Below are 5517 nucleotides of genomic sequence, written 5' to 3'. Positions count from 1 at the left end.
AGGTTTGGATTTCGGTGAAACCTATGCACCCGTAGCTAGGCTTGAGTCAATTCGCATTTTACTTGCCTATGCTACTTACCATGGCTTCAAGCTTTATCAAATGGACGTGAAAAGTGCCTTCCTGAAAGTCGCCTAGAGGGGGGGTGAATAGGGCGAAACTGAAATTTACAAAGTTAATCACAACTACAAGCCGGGTTAGCGTTATAAATATAATCGAGTCCGAGAGAGGGGGTGAAAAACAAATTGCAAGCAAATAGAGAATGAGACACAAGGATTTGTTTTACCGAGGTTCGGTTCTTGCAAACCTACTCCCCGTTGAGGTGGTCACAAAGACCGGGTCTCTTTCAACCCTTTCCCTCTCTCAAACGGTCACTTAGACCGAGTGAGCTTCTCTTCTCAATCACACGGGACACTAAGTCCCCACAAGGACCACCACACAATTGGTGTCTCTTGCCTTGGTTATAATTGAGTTTGGTCACAAGAAGAATGAGAAAGAAAAGAAGCAATCCAAGTGCAAGAGCTCAAATGAACACACCAAATCTCTCTCTCTAATCACTAAAGCTTTGTGTGGAGTTGGGAGAGGATTTGATCTCTTTGGTGTGTCTTGTATTGAATGCTATAGCTCTTGTAAGGTGTAGAAGTTTAGAAACTTGGATGCCTTTGAATGTGGGGTGGTTCGGGTATTTATAGCCCCAACCACCAAAATGTGGCCGTTGGAAGCTTGCTGTCGCATGGCGCACCGGACAGTCCGGTGCGCCACCAGACACTGTCCGGTGCGCCAGCCAGCCGTTGGGGTTCGACCGTTGGAGCTGTGACTTGTGGGGCCTATGGGTTGTCCGGTGGTGCACCGGACAGGTCCTGTAGACTGTCCGGTGCGCCAACTGCGCGTGCTCTGACCTCTGCGTGCGCAGGCGCGCATTAAATGCGTTGCAGTCGACCGTTGCGCTTGAAGTAGCCGTTTCTCCGCTGGCACACCGGACAGTCCGGTGTGCCACCGGACACTGTCCGGTGCCTCATCGGACGGTCTGGTGAATTATAGTGGAGCGCCCTCTGATTTTCCCGAAGGTGAGGAGTTCAGCGTCGAGTTCCCTGGTACACCGGACAGTCCGGTGCACCAGACCAGGGTGCCTTTGGGATTTCTTAAGCTCTCTTTGTTTGAACCCTTTCTTGGTCTTTTTATTGATCTATTGTGAACCTTTGGCACCTGTAAAACTTATAGACTAGAGCAAACTAGTTAGTCCTATTATTTGTCTTGGGCAATACAACCACCAAAATCTATTTAGGAAAAGGTGTAAGCCAATTTCCCTTTCAATCTCCCCCTTTTTGGTGATTGATGCCAACACAAACCAAAGCAATTATAGAAGTGCAGAATTGAACTAGTTTGCATGATGTAAGTGCAAAGGTTGCTTTGGAATGAAACCAATAAATATTACTTACTAGATGCGCATGGATGTCTTTTCTTTTTATTAACATTTTGGACCACGCTTGCATCACATGTTTTGTTTTGAAAAATGTTTTGGAAATTCTTTTCAAGTTCTTTTGCAAATAGTCAAAGGTAAATGAGTAAGATTTTTTAGAAGCATTTTCAAGTTTTGAAATTTTCTCCCCCTGTTTCAAATGCTTTTTCCTTTGACTAAACAAAACTCCCCCTTAATGAAATCCTCCTCTTAGTGTTCAAGAGGGGTTTAAGCATTAATTTTGAAGAGGATATACCAATTTAAATTGTATCAAAATAAGATATCAATTGAAAAACTTCACCAATTAATAGACTCCATACCAAATAAACTATATTTTTGAAATTGGTGGTGGTGTGGTCCTTTTGCTTTGGGCTAATACTCTCTCCCCCTTTGGCATGAATCGCCAAAAACGGATATTTGAGTGAAATATAAGCCCTCTTTAAACTACTTTCTCCCCCTTTGGATAGAAGTATAGAAGTGAAGATTATATCAAAGTTGGAGAGTTGGAGCGACAGCGAAGGATGAATGAGTCGATGAAGCGGAGTGGAAGCCTTGTCTTCGCCGAAGACTCCTCTTCCCTTTCAATCTATGACTTAGCATGAAATGGACTTGAAAGAACACATTAGTCATATCACATGAAAGAGATAATCAAAGGTATATATATGAGCTATGTATGCAAGACATCAATAAAAGTTCCTAGAATCAAGAATATTTAGCTCATGCCTAAGTTTGGTAAAAGTTTGTTCATCCAATGGCTTGATAAAGATATCGGCTAATTGTTCTTTAGTGCTAACATATGCAATCTCGATATCCCCCTTTTGTTGGTGATCCCTTAGAAAATGATATCGAATGGCTATGTGTTTAGTGTGGCTATGCTCAACGGGATTATCCGCCATGCGGATTGCACTCTCATTATCTGAAAGGGAAATGTGCCCTTGGGCCATTTCTAAGTATTTTGGTGATTGAGTGTCAACACAAGTGCTTAAATGTGATTCATGCCCATGGATGAACAAAGTGCAAATCTAGAGCAAAGGTATGTTTCTAAGCCTTAGTACATTGGTTTTGTGTACTAATATATTTATCTAAGTGTTAGAAACAGAGAGAAGAAGAAAAGGAGATTGTCGGCTGTGTACAGCCAACAGGCTGTTTTGGTCTGGGGCACCGGACTGTCCGGTGCGCCAGATCTGCAACGGTCGGCAACGGTCGGCTGCGCTGTTTAAGGAAATAAATCAGGCACCGGACAGTGTCCGGTGTGCACCGGACTGTCCGGTGCGCCCGACGACAGAAGGCAAGGATGGCCTTCCAGATTTGTTCCCAACGGCTCCTAGCTGCCTTGGGGCTATAAAAGGGACCCCTAAGCGCATGGAGGATATAACCAAGCAACCTTAGAGCATTCTTGATCATCCACACTCAGTCTTTGCGCATTCGTTTGTCATTCTCAGTGATTCGAGCTCGTTCTAGTGTGAACTTTGAGATAGTCTCTTGAGCTCGTTTCTTGGCCGTGTGTGTGCGCATTTTGCTGTGGATTTGTGTGTGTTGCTTCCCTCCCTTACTCCGTGCTTCTTTGTGAAATTCAATTGTAAGGGCGAGAGACTCCAAGTTGTGGAGATTCCTCGCAAACGGGAAAAGATCAAAGAAAAGAAGAACACCGTGGTATTCAAGTTGATCATTGGATCACTTGAGAGGAGTTGAGTGCAACTCTCGTCCATTGGGACGCCACAACGTGGAGTAGGCAAGTTTTGTACTTGGCCGAACCACGGGATAACCACCGTGTCATCTCTGTGATTGATTTCTTGTGATTATTGTGTCTTGGCTCCTCTCTAGCCACTTGGCAATTATTGTGCTAACGATTAACCAAGTTTTTGTGGCTATAAGTGTAAGTTTTACAGGATCACCTATTCACCCCCCCCCCTCTAGGTGCTCACAATTGGTATCAGAGCCGTTCTCTTCAAGAAAGGGACTAACCGCCCGAAGAGATGGATCCTAAGGGGAAGGGAATCGTGATCAACGACAAGAAAAAGGAGTCCTTCGTCAACGAGCCAAAAGATGATAAATCCAACGACTCTGGCTCGAGTCACAAACGTAAAGATGGGAAGAAGAAGACGACAAGGCGCATCAAGGAGATCGTCTACTACGACAGTGACGAATCCTCTTCTTCCCAAAAGGACGATGACAACGACTACAGGAAGACGGTCAATTCAAACTTTTCATTTGATTATTCTCGTATTCCACATAGTTCGAATTCACATTTGCTTTCCATTCCTCTCGGCAAACCTCCACACTTTGATGGGGAGGACTACGGATTTTGGAGTCACAAAATGCGTAGTCATTTATTCTCTCTCCATCCAAGCATATGGGAGATTGTAGAGAATGGAATGAAATTTGATAGCTCGGATAGCCCTATGTTTATTAATGAACAAATTCATAAAAATGCACAAGCCACTACTGTGTTGCTAGCCTCTTTGTGCAGGGACGAGTACAATAAGGTGAGCGGCTTGGACAATGCCAAGCAGATATGGGACACCCTCAAGATTTCTCACGAGGGGAACGACATCACCATGCTCACTAAAATGGAGTTGGTGGAGGGCGAGCTTGGAAGGTTTGCAATGATAAGGGGCGAGGAGCCAACCCAAACATACAACCGGCTCAAGACCCTTATCAACAAAATAAGGAGCTACGGAAGCACGCGATGGACGGACCATGACGTCGTCCGACTAATGCTAAGGTCATTTACCGTTCTTGATCCTCATCTCGTGAACAATATTCGTGAGAATCCCAGGTACACGAAGATGACGCCCGAGGAGGTACTCGGAAAATTTGTAAGCGGGCGGATGATGATCAAGGAGGCAAGATACGTGGACGACGCCTTGAATGGACCGATCAACGAGCCTCAACCTCTTGCTCTCAAGGCAACAAGAAGCAAGGAGGCGCTACCTAGCAGGGTGGCACAAATTGAGGCGGCCGGACTTAATGATGAAGAGATGGCTCTCATCATCAAACGCTTCAAGACGGTGCTAAAAGGTCACAAGGGGCAGCCAAGCAAGACCAAGACAAAGGGGAAACACTCATGCTTCAAGTGCGGTAAGATTGGTCATTTTATCGCTAACTGCCCCGATAACGATAGTGACCAGGAACAGGGGAACAAGAGGGAAAAGAAGAAGAATTACAAGAAGGCCAAGGGCGAGGCACATATCGGAAAGGAGTGGGATTCGGATTGCTCCTCCGACTCCGACAATGAAGGACTCGCCGCCACCGCCTTCAACAAGTCATCCCTCTTCCCCAACGAGCGTCACACATGCCTTATGGCAAGGGAGAAGAAGGTGAGTACTCGAAACTCCGCTTATGCTTCTTCTAGTGATAATGAGTCTAGTGATGATGATGACATAGACTATTCATGCTTATTCAAGGGCTTAGATAGATCTAAGATAGACAAAATCAATGAATTGATTGATGCCTTGAATGATAAGAATGTGCTTTTAGAAAAGCAAGAGGATTTGTTATATGAAGAACATGACAAGTTTGTAGAAGCACAAAAATCACTTGCATTAGAGATTAAGAGAAATGAAATGCTTTCTTGTGAGTTGTCTACATGTCATGATTCAATTGCTAGTTTGAAGAGCATAAATGATGATTTAAATGCTAAACTAGAAAAATCTAGTAAATCAACATCTTGTGTAGAACATGTTGAGATTTGCACTAGGTGTAAAGATTTCGATGTTGATGCCTGTAGTGATCACTTGGTTTCAATTTCTAAATTGAATGATGAAGTGGCTAGTCTTAATACTCAACTTAAGGCTAGCAAAAATGATTTCGATAAACTAAAATTTGCAAGGGATGCCTACACCATTGGTAGACACCCCTCAATCAAGGATGGACTTGGCTTCAAAAGGGAAGCCAAGAACTTAACAAGCCATAAGGCTCCCATTCCCGCTAAGGAGAAAGGGAAGGCCCCTATGGCTACTAGTACTAAAAAGAACCATGCCTTTTTGTATCATGATAGGAAAGATTCTAGAAATGCTTTTAGAAGTTATGATGCTTTTGATTCACATGCTTATGCCAT

This window comes from Zea mays, chromosome 5, assembly GCF_902167145.1.
Source record: "Zea mays cultivar B73 chromosome 5, Zm-B73-REFERENCE-NAM-5.0, whole genome shotgun sequence".
NCBI lineage: Eukaryota > Viridiplantae > Streptophyta > Magnoliopsida > Poales > Poaceae > Zea > Zea mays.
Note: the sequence above shows the minus strand (reverse complement) of the source record.